The sequence below is a fragment of the Eucalyptus grandis genome, chromosome 3 (genome assembly GCF_016545825.1).
Source record: "Eucalyptus grandis isolate ANBG69807.140 chromosome 3, ASM1654582v1, whole genome shotgun sequence".
Lineage (NCBI taxonomy): Eukaryota > Viridiplantae > Streptophyta > Magnoliopsida > Myrtales > Myrtaceae > Eucalyptus > Eucalyptus grandis.
In genome coordinates, this window is record NC_052614.1 from 32,319,868 (window position 1) to 32,343,944 (window position 24,077).

Sequence of the window (24,077 nt, forward strand, 5' to 3'; positions counted from 1 at the left end):
CATTCCAGGACGGTCCTGCCTTTCACAACCAAATAAAATGCATCTCTTTGTTGCCAGGTCTGATCAAACAGAAGATTCAGAAGCTGTGCAGAGACCCGCATACATCACTACGGGACCCAATTACTACAGTTTCCTTCTCGGTCTCAAGTCCCTGGTACTAAAGACCACGCTGAGGAATCTTATGTCACATTGGTAGTGATTTGAGGAGTAAGGCACGACTTTGTTCAAAGTACATGTTTCCAAATTTTCTCTTTTCAACATAGTTAATCTTTACTTGGGTCTCTGCATGATTCAGACATCAGCTTTTGATATTTACATCTTGCTTTTATTTTTCCTTTTCTTTTATTTTGGCCTGGCAGACCACTGTCGAGAATTGTTGACAAGGTCATGCTTCAAGCAAAACACAATTATTAAGATCCACATAAGATTCACTGATCGACTTGAACATGGCTACTTCGAGAAGAAAAGTTAAATCTCAATCTGTCAAAGAGAAAGCAGCCCCATGCATTAATCTGGTTACAGCAAAAATCTACAACCCTGACCGTGAGTGACGTCGGTTTTTGTTGTCCTTTAGACTAATAAAAGCCTCATACGCTTCTTCGTCGTCATAGCCCTTAAGACTAATTTCCATTTCTCACAATACGATCCCTTCTGCTTCGAATGGGAAGCTCTTCAGAATGTGTATAGCTGCTGAATCGAATTAATGTCCAAGCCTTTCAGCATGACCAGGGATTCAACTTGGCCCTTCAGAGGTTGTAGCTCTCGAAGCCTGCAACAACAGAGTCAATTTGCCTTACCATCAGATGTCAGACTTAAATGGCGAAAAGGAACTGCTAGCAGCGAAAGGTTTTTTATTTTTGGTAAAAGTAAGTAATTAATATAATGGGGAAAGGTCAAATTGTACAACCAAACGGCTCCAAAAACTTGCACTCAAAATGAACATGCTCATTTTAAGTGGAAGGGAGCCGAGGAAAAAACCAAAAGGCAACAAACCAAACGGAGAGCCAAGAGCCAAGCAGCAAACGCCTGGCAAAAGGTTTAAACTCTCTATTGAGAAAGTAAGCTTCCTAAACTCCTTAATACAGCATGGCCTTTAACCTTCAGTTATCAGGCAAGCAAACAGGTACAAAAGCGAAGTAGGTGAAACTATGTTTTTCAGTAAATAACACCATTTTCTTACGAGCATTGAAGCATGAGAATTAAGGTGCTCACCTCGCAACCTCTGCTCGTCATTTGGCTTGCTCTGCAATCTCTGAAAGCTCCCTGTAGCTACTCTTGTCAGAGAAAAGGTTGCTGGTTTCAGGAGGCTGAAGGCTGTGCAAGTCCCACCGTGCAGTTGCCCACTGAGCTTCTTGCTCTTCTTTGCCATAGTCTTTTTTGGTAGTGAAGGCAGTCTGCCTGATCAAATTGGCCAAAATTAACAGAATGTAGGGCTTTTCATAATACATAATCCGTGGCAGTGCCTTTTTTTTTAGTGAAAATGCCTTGTTCTCCGAGAGGGTATTCCATGCTTTCCCGCTCAGAATGTAGCGGATTGCGTATTTCAGAAAACTCAAGCAGAACATGCGTCACCAAGCTGTAGATGACAGTGGTCCACCCCCATCCAGTTTCTTTTATCCTTGCGAAACCCCAGATTGCATAAACCGCTGTAAGTGTTGCAACGTGTCCATGAAAAATTTTGCATCAGGGAACCATATTGGCGAATGGTGATTAAGTTCTCGATTGTCCAAACTAATCTGAGCACTTTTGACAATTGACTGTCAGTTAAGGCTAATAAATCTGTAGTTCTCACTTCCACCGGACTCCAGTGAAATTAGTCAGTAGAAGGTACCATAGCAAACTTATCGCTCCCAGTAGAAAGTGAACAGACCATGACCGAGAAATTCTCACCAGCTGAGCAACTACGAATGCGCTTGACCAAGAGAAGTCCCGGGAGTTCCACAAAGGACCAGCTGTGCGATCTGTTGACAAAGATTAGAGCTTGGCTAACTATTCTTGCAAATATAGGGCTGCCATCATTTCATCGGGGCTATATCTGATTGATTTTTTACACAAAACTTGTCCTGCACAATAGAATAGGGTAGCAATATTTTATTACTTCTTCTTTTTTTTAATGACCCAGGGAACCCGCGCACCGTACCAACACGGACAGCCTCGGTAGGCCCGGGGTGACAGGGGTAAACCCTGGGGCCCCACGGGAGGACCCACCACCCCCGTGGAACGGGTAAGACGCCAAGCGTATCCGCGGTGAATCGAACCCTCTCCCTCCTAGAAGGGGTCAGTGAGTCCCCCCACGGTGGGGAAGACTTAACCAACGGAGCCACCGCGGCCGGTGGTGCGATATTTTATTACTTCTCGTTTCAATAACTAAACAAAATATATACATGAGAGACAGAACTAGAAAACCACACGAGAAACAGGTTCTTACTGAGAAGTCCACATCCTTCATGGCCCAAAATAATATTACAGTTATTAGTGCCAGGTAACTTCCAAGAACAATTCCGGTAGCGAAATTTTCTTTCAACTTCGGCTTTCTTGCTAGGGAGATGGCCTCACTCAATCTTTAAAGATTGTCACGATAATTCCTGAGATTGGTACAAAAAACTATTTAAATTAGTCTTTCGTAATCTGCTATTTTGAAAACCAGGAGTACAAGAATACACAAACCTATCATCTTATCATTGTTTAATACGGCAATGATCAAAACCAAGGGCGCAAAGTCAAACTTCCAGATCAAAGCAAAGAACATAAAACCAAACTGCCAAAAGACTGGATGCATGAACTTTCATTAGGGAATACTTTATTATCTTGAGTCTATATTTGAGGGAGGACACTTACCACAATACCAACTATAATGGAGACGGCAGACATCTGCAAAATTTTAGTCAGCTCATGCATAGTAAGCTAGGAACACAATTACCAATGTGCAGAGCCTAGGTGCATTATCCATTGGAAATACAATCCAAATCACTAACAGTGGAATCCTTCTTTGAAATGTAGCCCAGCTGGTCAGCACAGTGCTTATAATGACACCCGAGCTCATTTCAGTGAGGACAATGTCCAAGCACTTCTAGCAGCATCAGCGGCATCAGCCACTGCAATCCAATGTCTACCTTCTATTAGAGGTCATGAGTTTGAGAGAGAAAAAGCGGTTGCTTGAAGTATTACATCAAGAGACGTCAAGTTTGGAAACCCTAGAGTTTTTATATGCAAGTTATTAGGCTCCGACCTATATGGACCCAAATGACCATGCTTTCACCTATTGGGCTTGTATGTGGACATATTATTTTGGACTATATTAATAATATATCTAACAATCTCCTCCTATGTTCACCATACATCACAATCCAATAAGGTGATCAGTGTAATGTTCAAACAAACATGAATAATCCACATTCAATCCAAGACAATCAACTCGGATCAGTCAAAGAGTATTAAACTAAATCATCATTTACTCATCATTCTTACCATGAATTTGTTCTGAGATCAACAAATCAAAATAAGTATTATGAGTTTTAGATTCAGTTCACAACTAACATATGCATACTAGTCAAGTAAGTATAAATAAGCCAGTCAAAATAGTCCAAGGCCTTACAAATATAAAAAATAATGCTCACAAAATAGAAATAGCAAAATGTAATTCTCAAATAAATAGACTCCACCATAATAGGCAGTAGCAGGTAAACTATCAAGTCCCCACACACTCTAAACGATATATATTCATTCATCAAGTAAGTCATCCTAGTCAAGATCCCACTCATTAAGCTCTCCTCCATATCTGCCATCCCCTGTAGAATGTCAAATATGAATTTCATATTATCATGAATTCAATCATTTGAATAAAAACTTAGCAACATTCCATCAGGCAGAGAAGAACATATATTGATGTCATAAAGCATCATAATATCATGTTTATAAGCATCAATCAAGTTTCATATATTATGAACAATACCTAAACAATGTGATTTACAAAGAGCCATCAATTTAAGTTTATTTGTAGAAAAATAACTATTGTCTAGTTTCAAAGAACATGACCAATAGTTAAGTCACCTATAATAACCTAGTCATGTAATATCAAGTTTTAATTAAAAACAAGACCAGCAGGCTTCTTATGTAAACAATTGTTTCTATGTTTCAATTTGGAATGTCACAGTTACTAATTCCTTGAAATCAAATAATCTAGCATCAAGTTTGGAATGAGATCATTTAACCAAAAAGGATAGTTCAACCTAATTGAATTGTATCATCAAGTTTGGAATGACACAATTTTCCCCAATAGAACATTTGAATTAGGTTAAAGTCATCTTCATCAAGTTTGGAATGAGATAACTCACCCTTTTCAAATTAGTTAGCAATTGTGAACATCGATGAAACATATAAACTGTGCTTATCATTGTAGCCAATAAAGAAAGATTCGATAATTCAAAACACACAATTAAAAGATAAGTAAATGGTAATTAAGACTTGCATATATAGTCTTTAACCCCAGTTCCCCCACTGTTTTGAATAATCGATCTTTAGGCATACCTTTGGTGAGAGTATCGGCTATGTTATCCTTCGATCTCACATCGATCAAGGTGATAACCCCTTGTTCTCTCAGATAATTCAACAACACATGTCTCAGTCTTACATGTCTTCTCTTTGAATTAAAGAGAGCATTCTTGACAACTTGGACAGCTGCTTGATTATCACAAAATAGGCTTAACGAATTAATATTTAGCCGAGTTAAAGGAATATCCATAATCAGATTCTTTATCCACTCTGCCTCTTCACCAGCTGAGGCTAAAGCAAAAAGTTCCGATTTCATAGACGATAATGCAATACAAGTCTGTCGTTTGGATTTCCAAGTAATAGCAGCTCCACCCAAAGCAAATACATATCCACTAGTGGACTTACTATTTACAATATCTGAGCACATGAGGCATAAGAATATCCATCCACAGTTGGAGGATAACCAGAATAATAGAGAGCATAATCTTTAGTACCTTTAAGGTATCTCATTAGCCTATCAAGGGCATTCCAATGCTCTTTACTAGGATTACTAGTAAAACGACTCAGCATGCCAACTGTAAAGGCTATGTCAGGTCTAGTGCAACTCATAGCATACATGAGACTACCAAATAGTTTCAAGTACTTTAACTGATCCACGCTGGTCCTTTCATTAGGACTCAGTTTATTATTATAATCACATGGTGTCTCACTCGGTTTACACTTATCATATCCCCAAGTAGAAAGTAGCTGCTCAATGTAATGAGTCTGGCTAAGGGAGATGACTTGCCGGTTAAAGCTTACTTTCATACCAAGAATGGTATTAGCAATACCAAGATCTTTCATGTCAAATTCTTTAGCTAAAGTAGCTTTCACATCATTCACTACAGAATGATTGGGGCCAAGAATTAACATGTCATCAACATACAAGCAAATGATGACTATCTTATTTGACGTAGAACGATGGTAAAGACATTTATCTGAATAACTAGACTGAAAGCCATAACTCTTTACTACTTTGTCAAATTTAAGATACCACATCTTAGGTGCTTGTTTAAGACCATATAAGGATTTATTCAATTTACAAACTTTGTCCTCAAGACCTTTCATAACATATCCTTCCGATTTTTCCATGTAAATTTCCTCATTTAAATCCCCATTTAAGAAACATGTTTTTACATCCATTTGATGCACTACAAAGTGTTCAATAGATACAAAAGCAAGAAGAATTCTTATAGTTGATAGATGATACGCAAGTGAATAGACATCAAAATAGTCTATTCCACTATGTTGTTTATAGCCTTTAACTACTAAACGTGCTTTGTATTTGGCTATTGATCCATCACTATTCAGTTTCTTCTTCAACACCCATTTACAGTCTATAGCTTTAGCCCATTTTGGCAAATTTACTAGTTGCCAAGTGTGATTCTGCAACAAAGAGCTCATTTTATCATCTATGACTTTTGCCCACAGTAAAGATTCCCTAAATCTCATTGCTTCCTAATAGGAGAATGGATCATCCTTAAGATGGTAAGCAACAAAGTCCTCACCAAAACTTTTGGAAATTCTCTCTCTTGTAGATACTCTAACTGAAATTGGTTCAATAGCCAACTGTGTGGAATTAGTGTCAGAAGGGTCTGCTTCAGATTCTACAAGAGATTCTGAAATCATATCTATAGATCCAGAAACATTCAAGCCTTGATCTCTGAGAAACTTATTTTAGAAGAACATTGCATCTCTAGATTCTATCACTGTGTTAGTAGATAAATCTAAAAACCTATTTGCAGCGCTATCTTATGCACTGCCTAGATATACACAAGTAATGGTTCTAGATCCCACCTTAGGTTTCTTAGGATCTAGTATACTTACCTAAGCAATACAGCCCCAAGTCTTAAGAGTATCATATCTACAGGGGTGCTTATGTCATATCTCATAAGGTGTCATGGACAACTTAGAGTGCGACGACCTGTTCAAGATGTGATTAGCAATTAGAACTACTTCTCCCCAAGCATGCCAGCTGTAAGTAACATAGATTTTAACATTTCAGTTAACGTTCTATTCTTACGCTCGGCAACACCATTTGATTGGGGGTGAATAAGGAGCAGTGATTTCAAGTATTATACATTCTGAAGCACAAAATTCCTTGAACCTTGACATAGTATATTATCATCCTCTATCACTCCTAAACCTCTTAATTTTCAAGTTAAGTTGATTTTCTACTCTAGACTTGAAAATCTTAAATTTTTCAAATGCCTCATCTTTCGATTTCAACAAATAGGCATGACAATATCTAGAAAAATCGTCTATGAATGTTATTAGATACTTCCGACCACCTTTAGTAATGTAATTTCTAAAGTCACAAATATCATAATATATTAACTCAAGAAGTTGTGTGTTTTTAGAAACCAACTTAAAGGGTTTTCTAGTGATTTTAGCCTGTGCACACATTTCACACTTGTCAAATCGAATATAAGTATCTAATGGAATGTTGTGAGTTTTAGCTAGATGTTGCATTTTCCTGTAATTCACATGTCCAAGTCTATTGTATAGCAACTTTGGATCAATCAAAGCAGAATTCACATTATTTATGCTATCAGTATCTAAACTCAACCTATACATACCATTAACCATGAATGCACAACCGAAATAATATGAGTTAACAGATAAAGTTACTCTATCATTCATAGTTGAAAAAGACATACCAGCTTTATCAAGCAAACTCATAGATATCAAATTTATTTTAAGTAAAGGTACTACTCTAACATGTTTCAGAGTTAGTAATTTACCCAAAGAAAGCATCAAATTTGTAGTTCCAACACAAGTCACCTTTGCCTCACCACCATTGCAATTTTCCACGATGTCTTTCACTTCTATAACTTCAGTGAGTAAATTCTTGTCATTTGTAACCTGACAAGTAGCACCACTATCCAATCACCACTCAGAAGAGACGCTGGCCTTTCCTTTCTTCATCATTCCAATAAAAGCTCGAGGCTCAGATCCTCTAATTAGCATATTGGCCTCATTTTGTGGTGTGTCATTATTTAGCTTTTTCGGCAACCTACACTCTATTGTCCAGTGACCCCACTTTCCACAGTTATGCCACTTGCCATTCTTCTTCTTTTTGAAGATAGTCTTTTTGGCCTCTAACTGTAAAGATGATTCACCTTTTGGTGACTTGGATTTTTTTTTTTAGGTTTATTGGAGTGTGAAACTAAGTTGGCAACTGACTTTTGTTGTCCTGCTTATTCCAAACTCTTCCTAATAATATTTTGATTATCAATGTGAATATACCTCTTTAATTCATCCAGTTTCATCTGTACCTTCAGTCTGTGCATTTCAGTTTTGAAATAACTCCATTCAATTGGTAGTTTGCTCAACACAAGATCGACAAAAAGATTATCGGATATATTAGAATTATCATCTTTCAGCTTGTTCCTCATGTTCTTAAATTCAACTAACTGAGAGGTGATGCTTGAATTCATAGTGAATTTAAAGTCAAAAAATTTATCCGCTATGAGAGTTTTAGAGAGCCCCTCTTGTTTTTGGAACTGAGCATTCAAGTGATCCCATATCTCTTTCGCCATCTTATACTCACTATAGGTCATAGCTAGATTAGGATTTAGAGAGTTCAATAAGTAATCTCTACAAAAATCCTCATCTGTGTTCCATTGATATTCATCCACTTCAGTGGTAGATGCAAAATCACTTAATACAGTATAGAATATGTCACGTTCTTTCATGCCAAATTGAACATGTAATTTCCAGCCATGAAATTCAGTAATATCAAATGATTGCAACTTTATAATATCATAGGAACTACATTTTGCCATTTTAATCAGAGAAAAGTGTTAGAAAGAGTGCACCTTGGAGTCCTCGGAGCCACAAAGTCGAATAACTCCCCTAACCTTTGATCAAATCGCTCTGTAGAGATGGAATTTGCCAAAACAAACCCCAAAAACAGATCTGGAGCACCCAAAAACCTTAAGATGGACTGCCATTGTCGTCGAAACTCACTAGAAATTTCCACCGCTGAAATTTGCTGGAAATTTCGTCGCTGAAATTTGCTGGAAATTTCGTCACTGAAATTCGCTAGAAATTCATATGGAAATTTCCGGGTGCCGTAACTTCTCCATCCGACCTCCGATTGACACGAGTGACCACTCAAAATGTTCGTATCGACAAGTAGAACAAAGCCCAAGTGGTTTCACCCTCTAAAATTGGCTATAATTTTTGGGTTTTTGAATCAAAGATTTCGGTCACCCAAATCTTCAAACTCAGATCCCAGCCAATACCACCGTCGAAATCGAAAGTAAATTACACCCGTGAGTTCATCTTGACAAAATCTTCAAGAAGACACCTTACTCGCTCAAATCCAACACATGAACATAATACTTCAAGATTGTTAGAGGTTATGGGTTTGAGAGAGAATAAGCGGTTGCTTGAAGTATTACATCAAGAGACGTCAAGTTTGGAACACTCAACAGTGTTACATCCACCGTAGAGAAATCATAGAGTTTTTATATGCAAGTTATTGGGCTCCGGCCTATATGGACCCAATAACCATGCTTTCACCTATTGGACTTGTATGTGGACATATTATTTTGGACTATATTAATAACATATCCAACACCTTCAAAGCAGGGGCTTCATTCACAGCATCTCCAGTCACACCTTGTAAGCGCTTCTTTCCTGCAGCTCCTTATGGTAGGATTTTACAATTCCATAAGGTGATCCAAGATAGTTGCAGGTGTTGATTGATCTGAGTAACTTTTCAATTGTGTGTCTGGTTGCGTTCTTTCTCAACATGCTCACAACTCTGCCACATGAAGAGGATGATTAGAACAGTAAATTGTGTGGAATACGATGGTCAGTCAAGGAATTCTTGCCTCAAAGGAAATGTATGCTGAGGATGTCTTCTCAATAGGATGTTCCATCTGCACAGTGATTTTATTTTTAGCTCACACATCAACCACCTCCAAATATGGTTCTTCATTGATAATTTTATTTTTGGCCTTTGGTCTATGTCTGGTTGATCAAGAGGACCAAAGTATTAGTAAGTATAACAAGAGATAATGATTTGCTAACCAATGTAACAAATCTACCTTGCGTAGCATGAAATTGCCATGCTTGAATAATCATGACAAAAAAGAACATGACTGTCTGAAACAGATGAAATTGAATCAGTATTCTTCTACTGGTCCAATTTGACACAGAGAAACACCACTAAGAAATTAAAAGTTGCCTGGGAATAATCTTTCAATATCCTTTCTCAAACAAGTGTGGCAGAGAATTTTAAGTCCGCTGGAAGTACAAAGACAAGCTGAAGAATGGGATCAAGAGTTCTCATGAGCCCTGCAGATGACGAAAGGGAAAAGCTTGAAAGTTGTTCAGTTGCAACTTGGGCGGAATGCTACAATATACATTATCTGAAAGGAAGGGAATAAGGCGATACATGAGCAAGATAACCCCAAAAAGAATAGGGTTGCTGCTGCTGAAATTATCAATAAAAACCATGTTTCGGTCATTAATTCTGAAGGAAGCAGTTCCTGATGAGGTTAAAAGCATCTATGTTCTTGCTCGACCAAGACTGCTTTGAAGCCATGATTGAGGAGTGGTGTGCTTGATAGTGAGTGAGTTACTGGTTTTTACTTGTATGATTGTTTCTAGGGTCAATACCATGAAACACTTCAAATTGGCACATCGTGACAAATTTACCCAAAACTAATTTGTTAACTGCAAAAAAATCCAAAATCGATACAAATGTGACAAATTTATCAAAAACTAATTTTTTTGATTACCAAAAATCCAAAACTGATACATTTGTGGCACATTTACCCTTTATTAATTTTTGTTAAATTAGATTAATATCACGAAAAATCAAAAACCACCACACCTATAACAAATGGAGGGTAAAATCCTAAACCGGTATACTCGTTAACTATCACATATCATTCAACTCAATTTAACGTGTCATCCAACAAAATTTAATGTATCATTCAAATCAGCAATTTGATGGTGAAATTTAACGGAAACTAATGTAGAGTAAATTTATCGCATGTGTATTAATTTAGAGTTTTTTGTGCTAAAAAAATTAGTTTTGAGTAAATTTGATACAAATGTACCAGTTTGAGATTTTTCATGGTTTTAATCCTTATTTCTATTCTAGTGTTTATTGTGATAAGGGTTAAGCTTAAGGAGAGGTGTCCAAGACCTCTTTTTTAATTCATATTTAATAGGTGGATTGTGCATGGGTTCGTCAAAATTTATGTTTTGTGAAGCCCAACTAGATATGGATTTTAATTAGTCTCGACTAAACTCGCGCAACTCACCAAACAATGCCTCCTCTTGTTTGGGCTGGCTGATGCTGTTTGGGCTGTTGCGGGGCCGAGCTTACAAATTTACTCGCATCTTACACATTTCGGACAACAGCACCCATGCCCATCTCATGGTCGGTCTCGCAGAATGTGCAACAAGATATATCAAACTCTTCCAAGAATCCAATCTCTCAAGTCCTAATTTCAACTAGATTTGAGCAAATTTCGGCAATTAACAGCTCCAAAGATTAAATCTGAAAGATCTAGCCTCTCGATGGACTTGCATCCAGCGATATTCCCCTTTTCCGCACATGCCCCTACCTATTATGGCCATGAATTCTAGCTAGATTTTGCAATTTGTAGCACTCTTCATACACGTGGATAATGGTTTTAGGCCTTTCAACGGCGATGCTCTGAGAGACATTGAACTCTTCTAATTTCGACTAGATAATGACAACCTGCAGCATCCAACAGCTTCATATGATTACCGCGGTTTCCAATTTCAACGAGTTGATCACCAAATAGCTTCAAGCCAGTAGATTGTAGAAAGCCCAAGCCTTCAGGGGACTTGCGCCGAGAGAAATCCAATAACTCCAACGTAAAAGCCCTTGAATATTTTACAGGCTTTCACATTCTCGAACCATCACTGGCTTGAGACATTTTGATTGAGAAAGGTTCATCCTTTCAAGGGACTTGCACAAAGAGATACCCAACACTTCGGAGAAGTCCGGTTCATTAAGGCATTGAATTTCCGGTAAATTTCACATTCTTTAGCATTCTATGAAAGATTCAGCCTAATAATAGAATTGCACGAAGAGATATCCAACACTTTTGACCACTTCAATCTAACAATTGCTAGAATTTCAACCAGGTTTTGGCAATTTGCAATGGCCAATCTCCTTATACCGCCTCCAAGAACTCGTACTTATTATGACCTCGAAATCCAACAAAATTTGCACAAGAGCATGCCTTCAATAGCTTCAAACAATCTAATTGTGAAAGGTCCAGCCCTTTAATCGACAAATCTAACATTTCCAAGACCCCAATATGGTCTTGGATTTCAGCTAGATTTTCACAAGAAGAAGCCTTCAACTGCTTTAGTAATAGGTCTAGCCTCTTAATAGATTTGCACTAGAAGATGTCTATCTCTTTCAAGAACTCTGACCTATGAAGGCCTTGAATTCCAATTAGATTTTCGTGACAATTCAATTGAGAGAGATCCAGCATTTCAAAAGAATTGCATGAGTTGATGATCAACTTATCCAAGGACATGGATCTATGAAGACCTTAACGTCAACAAGAACATTGTTTCTTTTTTTTTTAGTCTCAGTGAAGCTTTCATTCTATCAAAATATACAAAGGTTATCAAGACCTGATGAATTTGTACCCCATGCTTTATCCAATGTTGTCGTTTCATATTTTTCGTATGTTCATATGGAAAATCTAGAGATGCCTTCAGACTTTTACTACAAAATTCATTGTTAATTGACTGAAAACAAATCTTTAGTCGTTGCCTTCTTTTGGTCCTTGATGTACGCTCCCTAGTGGCCTTAACAACTAACTCACTGTCACTTCTCTATTGAAAAGTAATTACAGTGAACTCATATAATTGATGTAATAAAATAGACTAATTAATTGACCATGACTTAGGAAAGATGTATGCTACCTAGGCCTTAGCCACTAACCCACTATCCATTCTTTATTGAAAGGTAAGTACAGTGAACTCATATAATTGATGTAATAAAATAGACTGGTTAATTGACCTTGACTTAGAACAGTGATGAGCCGTTCCCTTCTAGCTCTAGCCATTATCCGGTTCTTCCATTCACAGCTCCAAGAGGGCCTTTCCTTTTCACCTTTAGGAGTCTTCCTATACGCGTTCTTAGTCGTTGCCTTTTAGGCATTATCCGGTGTTGACGCCTCAATTTTAATTAGATTTATTTTATTAATTAAGTTTTTATTTATTTTGTCTTTTCGGAATAATAAAAAAAATAATAACAAAAAAAAAAAACAGAAAAAACAGAAAAAAAAACACAAAAAGAAAAAAAGAAGCAGAAGCAGCCCTCACATGGGCCCGTGAGGCCCATTTTTGCCTCAGCCCGGCCCAGCCGGGTCTTCTTCTTCCTCGCGCAGTTGCAGCGCACACGCCGGAGGAGCGACGCCGGAGCATAAAGGAGGAACAGTAGCGCACGTGGAGCAGGGGGGCGACTGGCGTCGGATAAGGATGTGCGGGGAGCAGCTGGCGTCGGATGGGACACCGGTTTGGCCGTCGAGGGCCGCTCAGTGCGTGAAGGGGACCGGCAGTCGAAGTTCCATCGACCGGCCACCCCCTCGCCTATAAATAGCCCCCGATGTCGACGATGAAGAACACACAGCGAGCTCCGAGATCTTCCCACTAAGAGACTTCGGGGGAGGAATCGAAGAGTAAGCGAGAGAGGAATCGGGTCGCGAGCTCAGCCGACCTCCCATTGAGAGACTTCGGGGGAGGCCGGCGGCGAGCGAGTCCGAGGAGGTCAGATCCGGCCGGTGGAGGCTCGGATCTGGCCTGAGTGAGAGAGAACTTAGGCTGAGGAAGGTTCGGCTAAGAGCCGCGTCGCAGATCTGGGGCGACCGAGCCCCTCTGCGGCGCTGACACCACCCCGAGCCGCCGCTTCTCGTGCCGAATCCCGCTGTGCCGTCTCGTTGTCACCGTAGCTGAGCCCCGGGCCGCCGTCTCGAGCCCTGCCGTCGTTGTTCGCCGTGGTCGTCACCAGTCTGTCCTCACCTCGTTGCCGTCGAACGCCTCCGCCGCTGCTGCCTTTGATCTGGCACGTTGCCGCGCCGTCGCCGTCCCCGAGAAGGTAAAAAAGCCCGTCACCGCGCCCTCGCTGTTCATCGCAACCCCATTCCGTCGTCGTCACCATCATCGTAGTCGCCATCGCCGTTCTTTGCCGCGCCGTAGCCGCGTCACCGCCGTAACGCCTTAGATTCGGTCGCCGTCACCGTTGTCGTAGTCGCCATCGTCGTTGCTGTCGCCGCCGTAAAGCCTTAGATTCTGTCCCCGACACAGCGGATTTGCAAACCCTAGGTTTGCGATTTTCCGGGTCGCGAAGCGAATCCGAACCCGGAAAATCGGGTAGGGTTCGCGATCCTGGGGCGGCGGAAGGCCGAGTTGCGATTCGGGTCGATCCGGGTAGGGTTTTCGGCGGGAGCGGGGTCGCGAGGTTGGGTCGGATCAGGTAGGGTTCCCTAGGAACCCGGTCGTCGAGGCCGGGCCAAGCGTCCCTAAACGCCCGACCACGGCATCGTTAAAAAAAAAAAAAAAAAAAATCGGGCTCGCTACACGGGCCCGTCTCGCATTTTGGGCTGACCCGGGTGGGACCCGGCCAGCGGATCCGACTCGGGTCGGCTTTTTATATTATTTTTAATAATATTTTAATAAAAAAATCAAAAATAAATTATTTTCGAAAAAATATTAAAAAGTATTCTAATTTCCATAAAACCGAAAAATATTTAAAAAATGTTTTATTTTCCAAAAATCAAGAAAAAAAAAAAAATAATTTATTTTCCAAAAATATTAAAAAATATTTTATTTTCCGAAAAATAAAAAATAAAAAATATTCCATATTTTCCAAAAATGCCAAAAATCCGAAAAGGCCAAAAATTCATGAAAAAGCCAAAAAAATCAGAAAAAGCCAAAAAGACTTGTATTTTCCCCAAAAATACCAAAAAATCAAAAAAGATCCCTTTTATGTCCAAAAAAATTAGAAAAAGATCCAAAAATGTTTTTCCTCCCAAAAATGCATGGAAAATCCTTCGAACATCAAAAGCCTTAGGGTTTAAACAAGATTAGGTACCGAAAGGGCATTAGTGATTAACTAGTGTAATCAAGTCCCCGATCCTAATTTTCTCGGTTGCGCAGAGCAAGTATTTCTCCCGATACTTCGCTTGGGTTTCTAATCGACCCACCCCAAACCGATTAGTGACGACTCCGTTTAAAAATTAATTTACAAGTTAAAAATTTAGACTATTAAAGTCGTGAATTGGTGGACTTGGGAGAGTCCGAGCATAATTAATTTCAGCCGAGCCATTAGCCTTCTTAGACGCTCGTACCCGATTGCGGGCGCCGAAAAAAGAGGTCCCGACATCCAAGTGGCGGTTCTATCTTGGTGCTGAATGGAGTCGACCAACATGAGCTAATTTTATTATCATTTGTGCACCAACATTTTGATTAGCCCGTTCTACGCATGGGAGGATCGTTTAACGTTTACATTGCTGTCCTCTTTGGCGGTGACATTGATAATGTATCTAAAAGCAAGGAGAAAAGAAAGAAAAGGACGTAATAGCTATGGTTCCACTATAATTATGTTACTATTATACTAGTCTCTTGCTATGCACGCGAAAAAGACTTATGAAATAGATTACAAGAAATAACAATTCTAGAAATATACTTGATCAGTATGAGGATAAGAGATTTTTGTAATATCGAAAAAAGAATTATGTCTGTTGAACTAAATGGGAAAAAAATTATTTTCTTTAAAATGGAAAAACAAAAGAATTTTCTTTTTTTCGAAAGAAAGTGAAAATAAATGTCACTCATGAAAAGTATCACATGCCAGTCTTATTTAGATCGATAACGAGACAAATTTGGTTTTATAAGCCTAGCGCTAAGCTCTAAGAAATTATGCTTTCTTTGTTTTTTTTTTTTTATCAAGCACATAAATTTTTTTCTTTTTATTAACTTATGAACTTTAATAAAGAAAAAAACTCAATTTAATTATGGGACGTTCATGTTCTTATTTATTTTCTTTAACTTTTGGTCTTACTATTTGTTAAAAATTAGGCAACTTACTACTTTTGATGTATCTAACGACAGGTCTAGCGGTGGCCAGTGTTGTCTTCTGGGTGAAAATTTGGACTTTTTTACGAGACATTTGTCTCACGAATGAAAGCTCCAGGCTTTTTCCTTTTTTTTTTTTTTTTTTTTCGGCGGGGCCGGGGGGCGGTAGTGAGGGGAGGCCTAGGCCAGAAAAATGACCTTTTATTTTTAAGGGAAATGGTATATTCACAATAAAATAAGCAAGTGATCACAATTTTTCAGAATTTATTATTTAATAATAAATGTCGTTTTGATAGTATTATCTTTACTTTCACTTTATAGTGCATTTCCGATTAATATAAAGAAAAGTACCAAGTGCATTTTGTTCACTTAATCAATGAGCCATGATGATCAATTGCTAGAGCTGCGAATTTTTCATCCATCGTTTGAAGTATGTGCAAATTTTCCATCCAGTGAACTTTTTTGTGTTGTTGTTTATTTATTTATATTTTATTTTTCCAAATCTGCGTTTCAGGAAAAGAAAAAGGAAAGAATTTCTCTTACCATCCAATTAATGAGAATGCATGAAATCATCTTCCCAGTGAGAATATTCTAAGGGCTGGCGTTGGCTTTTTAATCAGGATATATGCATTTCTATTGATACTAAAATTCTAGTAATCAATTTCAACTATGATGAACAGAGAAATACAATTACCCATAGCAAAAATTATACTTTATTCTGCGCGTGTTGTGCAGGGTGATGGACTTTTTGGCCATTGACCCACTGTCAAGACAAATAATTTTGTGAAAAATCCAGATAAGCGTAGTGTCTATCGACTAGGGGTACCAAGCTGAGAAGTCCGTTGATAGATATTGTGCGAAGTATAAGTGGACTTGGTAGGAAGGTAAATCTTCCAATAGGGACCTCTAGCGGTAGTCCAGTAACTTGACTTACAGCCTGGATGCGTTCTTTATTTTAACATGTTGGTACCCTCACCCTTACCCCTTAAATCCCAACTAGTTTTTTCTTCTCAATTGAGTAGGAATACAGAGAGGTGACATTGGAGTCCCACTCCTCGGGGGTTCTTCCCTCTATCTTTTTCTCTCTTGAGCCTTTTAAGGGCTTACTTAGATTCAAAAGAAATACAACTATCTGTAGCAAAATTTTAGTTTATTCCGTGTGTGTTGTAAGGAGTGATGGACTTTTTGGCCACTGACCCGCTTTCTACTGTCTAGACAAATAATTTAGTGAAAAATCCAAATAAGCGTTTTCCAAATTCATATTGCATTAACCACTGGGATTCGCCCCAGTGGCCACTCTTCCAACATGGAAGGGGGGGTGAGGGGTTCAAATCCCTACCTTCTCAAGGGGGATGGGATGGGGACGCGTAAGTTTCAAGAGTGGGTTTCGACTCCCACGCCCTGCAAGAGGCAGGGCAAAAGTCTAAGAGTGAGTGTAGTGTAAAAATAGAGTAGAACTAACAAAAAAAAAATTTCATATTGCATTTAGCCACAGTAGCTTTTGGATGCTCATACAACTACAGATTTTCTATGTCTCCCATTTGCCTTAAGCTCATTCACTTGTACGTTTATTTCAGCGTAGAAAATGAAAGAGCACATCTTTCTGAACCATTAATGAAGATGGAATCTATTAATTAAACCAATCTTCTTGTGCATACTATTGAGTGTTAGATAATCAACTTTGTAATTCATTGACTGAGAGCAATAAGTGTGACGGCCCGAGCGGCGGTCCTTGGACGTGCGCAAGGAAGGGGTCTCTCTCTTGTCCCACATCGCCTAGGGAGGGAGTCTTGGGCTAGCTTATAAGGCTTGGGTTCCTCTAACTAAACATACGCGTTTTCTTGGGATAGTATGGGCTGCCCCAAAAGGAACAAAACCGTGAGGAATTAGTGTCCAAAGCGGACAATATGTGTACAGTGGAGACCCGAGATGTTACAAGTGGTATCAGAGCCGACTCCCGACGACTCCCGACCGTTTGTGGGGCCACAGCAAGAATGCTGTTCTGACTCCCGACCTCGGTATCAGAGCCGACTCCCGACCGCGTGTGGGGCCACAGCAAGAATGCTGTTCTGACTCCTAACCTCGTGTGGGGACTCCTACTGTTCTGACTCCTAACCTCGTGTGGGGCCACAACAAGAATGCTGTTCTGACTCCTAACCTCGTGTGGGGACTCCCGACCTCGGTATCAAAGCCGACTCCCGACCGCGTGTGGGGCCACAGCAAGAATGCTATTCTGACTCCCGACCTCATGTGTGGCCACAGTGAGGACGCTATTCTGTTAAGAGGTGGAGAGTGTGACAGCCCAAGCGGCGGTCCTCTGACGTGCGCAAAGAATGGGTCCCTCTCTTGTCCCACAATTCCTAGGGAGGGAGTTTTTGGCTAGCTTATAAGGCTTGGGTCCCTTTAACCGTACATACGCATTTTTTTTGGGTAGTATAGGTTGCCCCGAGAGGAACAAAACCGTGAAAACTTAGTGTCCAAAGCGGACAATATGTGTACAAAGTGGAGACCCGAGATGTTACAATAAGCACGTGGTGGTCATTGCCTTCCCTTAGACCTCGACTTCAATCTAATACATCATTTGGTCACATCCTCCAACAAGAACCTACCTCTTTCTTCAACAAATATAAACTAAAGGATTGTTTTCAAACGTGCGAAGGAGAGTGGTTAAAGTATGATAATTAAGGGACAATCAGACTTGGGTTTTTGGTTTTCAATAATTTCTTTTGGACTGAGATCGCACTTGAATTCACTTACTCACTTTTTGCCATTTCTTCCCTTTTTAAAACTTTTTTTTCTCAATATATCCCTCAATTTTCTTCTTTTTGCCTTTTTTTTTTCTAATGCATGAATAGATTATTGGAAATTTTCGATAATATGGGCTTACATTAATTAATTAATTTTCCATTTTAAATAATCGGTTAATGGATATTCCAGTATTTGTTGAACCCTACAATGATCTTATTGAATTGAGTATTAGCATCTATTAATAACGGGCTTAGTTGAGCAGCAAATTGTAGGCAATTATGTTCAACTAAAGCTTGGGAAGGACCCAATTGACACGCTATTAATTAGGATTTACTAGGTCCCATCTCTAGGCTATAAAATGGTAGGTTATACATATTAGTTGCTTTAATCCCATTGAAAGCTAATATACTGAAATAGGTCCTAGAGAGGAAGATCTAGTATTCCAATAGATCACTGATTATCAAATTGATCTATTTTTCTTCAAGTGAAGCAATGGCTCAAACATATATGCTTTAACTCCGCTGTGCTTATTGATCTCGGTGATTTACAGTCATTTATGGATCCGATTCTTCTCGATTGATTAGTTGCTTATGTGTATAATTTTCTACATAGATACCATTGTATAATGGTCATAGCAGTTAAATTTCAACGAACACATTTCAAGTTCGAGTCGACATTGATTATAATAAAGCCCATCGAGTTTTCATAGATCCACTTGGTGAGAGCCAATGCCTTTAGATATCATTTACCCTAGCACTCTCATGGTAAACTCGTCAATTTGTTTCTATTTTTCTTACATGGGACTCTTTTCCATTACAAATTCTCTAACAATTCCCAGCAAGCTGCTCTTGGCAATAGTACTTCATTTAAGATTCCATTTAGTTCACAGAAACCGTGACATATGTTGTCCGAGAAGACATTTTTTAGGAAAATGATATCCAACTCTTCCAAGAGCCTTATCATGGCCTCGAATTCCAACAAGATTTGCATTCAAACAAGATTTGCACAAGAGCATGCCTTAAATAGCTTCAAAAGATCTAATTGTGAAAGTTCCAGCCCTTCAATTGACACATCTAATGTTTCCAAGAACGACAAATGGCCTCGGATTTTGGCTAGATTTTCGCAAGAAGAAGCCTTCAACTGCTTTAGATGATTTAATTGTGAAAGGTCCAGCCTTTTAGTGGATTTGCACTAGGAGATATCCGACTCGTTCAAGAACTCTTACCTATGAAGGTCTCAAATTTCAACTAGAATTTCGCGATAACTTGCATTTACTTTCTTCAAATGTTTCATTTGAGAAAGATCCACGTTCCCATGGAATTGCAAGAGTGAATATTCAACATGTGCAAAAATTTGGATCTATCAAGACCTCAAACTTTAGTAAGATCATTGTTTTTCTTTTAAATTTTGACGGAGCATCCACTCCATCTAAATATACAAAGTCATCAAGACCGGATGAATTTGTACACCATGCTCTATCCAGTGTTGTCGTTTCATATGTTCAAATGAGGAAATTTAGAGATGCCTTCAAATTTTTACTAAAAATTTAATTGTCAATTGACTAAAAACAAACCTTTAGTCTTTGTCTTCTTGTGGTCCTCGAGGTATGCTCCGTCGTGGCTTTAACAACTAACCCACTATCGCTTCTTCTTTGAAAAGTAATTACAGTGAATTGATATAATTGATGTAATAAAATAGATTGATTAATTGACCTTGACTTAGAAAAGATGTATGCTCCCTGGTAGCCTTAACCACTAACCCACTATCCCTTCTTTATTGAAAAGTAATTACGGTGAACTCATATAGTTGATGTAATAAAATAGACTTGTTAATTGACCTTGACTTAGAAAACTGATGAGCTGTTCCCTTCTAGCTCTAGACTTTTATCCGGTTCTTCCATTCTCAGCTCCAAGAGGGCTTTTCCTTTTCACTTTTAGGAGTCTTCCTCTACGCGTGCTTAGTCATTGCGTTTCAGGCATTATCCGGTGGCGGTTTTATCTTTGGTGCTGAATGGAGCCAACCAACATGCGCTGATTTTATTATCATTTATACGCCGACAACTTGGTTAGCCGTGCTATGCATGGGAAGATCCTTTAACGTTTACATTGTCGTCCTCTTTGGCCGTGACTTTGATAAAGTATCTAAAAGGAAGGGGGGGGAAATAAAGAAAAGAACGCTCTAGCTATTTTTCCACTATAATTATGTCACCATTATACTAGTTTCTACACCCTTGCTATACACGAGAAAAAGACTTGTGAAATAGATTATGAGAAATAATAATTCTAGAAGATACTTGATCATTATGAGAATAAGAGATTTTCATAATATTGAAAAAAAGAATTATGTCTCATGAACTAAACAAGATAGAAATTGTAATTCGATTTAAGTGGAAAAATAAAAGAAAACTTTTTGACAAAAAAAAAGTGAAGATAAACGTCACTCGTGGAGAGTGCCGCATGTGAGCCATCCATTGAAAGGGTTTTAGCACCCACTTTACATTTATAAAAAAGATAGATTTAGTATATCTAATTTAGATTGATAATGTCACATTTGATTTTATAAGCTTAACTATAAGCTTTAATAAATTATGCTTTCTTTTTTTGATCAAGCAAAAAATTTTGCTTTTTATTAACTTATGAAACTTAGTAAAGAAAATAACAATAAATTTAATTACGGGATGGTCGTGTTCTTATTTATTTTCTTCAACTTTTTGGTCATCTTATTTGCTAAATTAGACAACTTATTGGCTTTGATGGGTCTAAGGGCATGTCGAACAGCGGGTAGTTTTGTCTTTTGCGTGAAAATTTGGGCTTTTTTACGAGACATTTGCACCACTAGTGAAAGCCGGGAGCTTTCTTTTTTAGGGAAAAGGCCTATGCCATAAAAATCATCTATTACTTTTCAAGGGAAATGATATATTCATAACAAAAGAAGTATCTGATCACAATTTTTTTTTTTCAGAATTTCTATTTTAATAATAAATGTCGGTTTAATGGTATCATCTTTACTTTTACTTTATAGTGTATTTTTCCCATTAATATAAGGAAGAGTACTAAGTACATTTTGTTCAATTAATCAAATAAGCCGTGATATTCTATTGCTAGAGCTGCAAATTTTTCATTCATTGTTTGGAGTATATGCAAATTTTCATGCGGCGAACTCTTTTTTTTCCTTTCAAATCTGCATTTCAGGAAAAGAAAGGGAAAGAATTTCTCTTACCATCCAGTTAATGATGACGCATAAAATCATCTTCCCAATAAGAATGTTTAACTATTTATCTATGTATTGAGGTAATATTATTTCTAATTTTTCTAACTAATTATTCTAAGGGCCGACGTTGGCCTTTTTAATCAGGATATATGCATTTCTATTGATTCCAATAATCAATATGAACAGTGATGAATTGAGTAATACAATTATCTATAGCAATTTTAATTTATTCCGCGTGTGTTGTGTGGGGTGATGGACTTTTTGGCCATCAACCCACTGTCAAGATAAATAATTTTGTGAAAAATCCAGATGAGCGCTTTCCAAATTCACGTTGCTTTTGGCCATAGCAGCCATTGAAGGTTCTTGCACATGGAGATTTTCTATGTCTTCCATTTGCTCTAAGGTTCACTCCCCTTGTGCGTTTTGTTTCTGTGCAGAAAATGGAAGAGCACATCATTCTGAACCGTGGTGGGTCATGGCCATGATTGGGAGCAGTAAGCACGCGGTGCAGAAAATGGAAGAGCACATCTTCCAAATTCATGTTGATTGATCGAGAGCAGTAAGCACGTGGTGGATCATTGCCTTCCCTTGGACTCCGTCCGATGTTATCATTTGGCCACGTCCTCCGATGAAAATCTACCTCTATCTTCCACAAAATTAAAAGAATGTTTTTAAAGCGTGCGGGCGAGAGGGGTTAAATCTAAAGCAAGTTATACCATTAAGGGTCAATGTCAATAAAAAACCCCAAACTGATACATCCGTAATAAATTTTTTATCCCAAATTAAATTTTTCACCACAAAAAAATTCAAATTGGTACATTTGTAACAAATTCACCATCCGTTAGTTTATATTAAATTTTACTGTCAAATTACTGAGTTGAATGACACGATATCCTCCATTTGTCATAGATTTACTAGTTTGTAGTTTTTCATAGTATTAATTAAATTTAATATAAACTAACATATGATAAATTTGTCATAAATTGTACTAATTTGGGGGTTTTATTGGTCAAAAAATTAGTTTATGATAAATTTGTCATAGGTATACTAATATGAAATTTTTCATGATATTAACCCTTTGATTAAAGATGTTTTACAATTATGCTTATTGTTCATCAATCTAAAATTACGACAATAACAATCATTCTATATTAAAACAATGGTTTTTAACAACTCAATTGATGATATATTTAATTATTATGATGACTATCAATTTATTAATTGTGATTTTAGAATACATTTTTGTAAATGAATTATAATGCGTATCTGTATATTTTTATTAAAATCATTAGAATTAATATCCCATTCTACTTTCACAATGCATTTCCTATAAATAAATAAATAAAAAAGCAGAAGAACCCTCATTGTATTCATCCTGTAAACTTACCGAATAAAAAGTTATCTCATTCCGGTTTTATTGTACCAAACCCAAATTTAGTGGAAATTGAATAGGTTATAGTTGATTGATGTCGCTTAGTCTATGAACTTTGAAACTTTTAAATTGATATCCATTTGGTTTGTTTGCCGGTGATAAAAAATTGTGACTTTGATGGATTAGCCTTTTCCCAAACTTGTCCATTTGATCTTTGGGTTCAATAAGTCTAGCGGTAATTCTTATTTGTGTTGGATAAGTTAGGTTAGATCCATCATTAATGACCATTGAATTTATGATTGTCACACATTAGACCCACATAAGTCTCACAGATTCAAGGTTTGTAATTGATCCCATGTAGCAGACTTTGATTTAGGGAAGAAATATCGCAACCCTAGATTGGCTGAGCAAGGCAATCACTTTGTTTTCTCCCTCCAAAAGGCCTCAGTCGCTTTGGTAGCGATGAAGTGCTAATTGGATCCACTATGCCTTTCAAGTAAAAAACAGGGAAATGTTTCTTATTTTATGACAAATCTAATTGGTAACTTATCAAGATCCCCTTGTAACCCAGCAAATTACTTCCATCCATCACAATCCATTTACTCCCAAATTTTGTAGTATCACAAAAAAAAATTCTCAAACTGATGGACTCGAGCCACATTTATTTTTGCAATTCTAAAACCAGTTTGGGATAAATATGATATGAATAATACTAATTTGGGATTTTTTTTAATGATATTAGCTCAAAAAAGTTCAAATTTTAGTTTATATTTTCAAATAGCCATGTAAGCGTCTTTAAGATCAATTAGGGGAAAAAAAAAGAGCATTTAGTTCAAAGACTGAATTGGTAGAGAAAAGTTTTGTTCGGGTCGTACATTTTGCAAAAGTTTAAAGGTTATGGGCGTTTTTTCTTTTTAAAATATATTTTGTTGTAAATTTATACATGCATCTCGCCGTGGTCGCCGGTCAAAGACGACCTCGTAAAATATTAATATTGGGTGGGTTTTATACGCGAAATGTATCACCATACAAAAATCGACACGTACGCAAATTTGGGCCGACCTGTCAGCACCCACTTCCTCCTTTAACGAGAAAATATTAGGTGCGCCGGGCGCTCCACGTCACC

At 38.0% G+C, this 24,077-nt stretch overlaps 1 pseudogene; it reads right to left on the reverse strand.

Annotated features, from left to right (window-relative positions):
* Positions 1-672: 672 nt before the first annotated feature.
* LOC104439541 lies at positions 673-13,720 on the reverse strand (annotated as a pseudogene).
* Between the last annotated feature and the right edge of the window lie 10,357 nt (positions 13,721-24,077).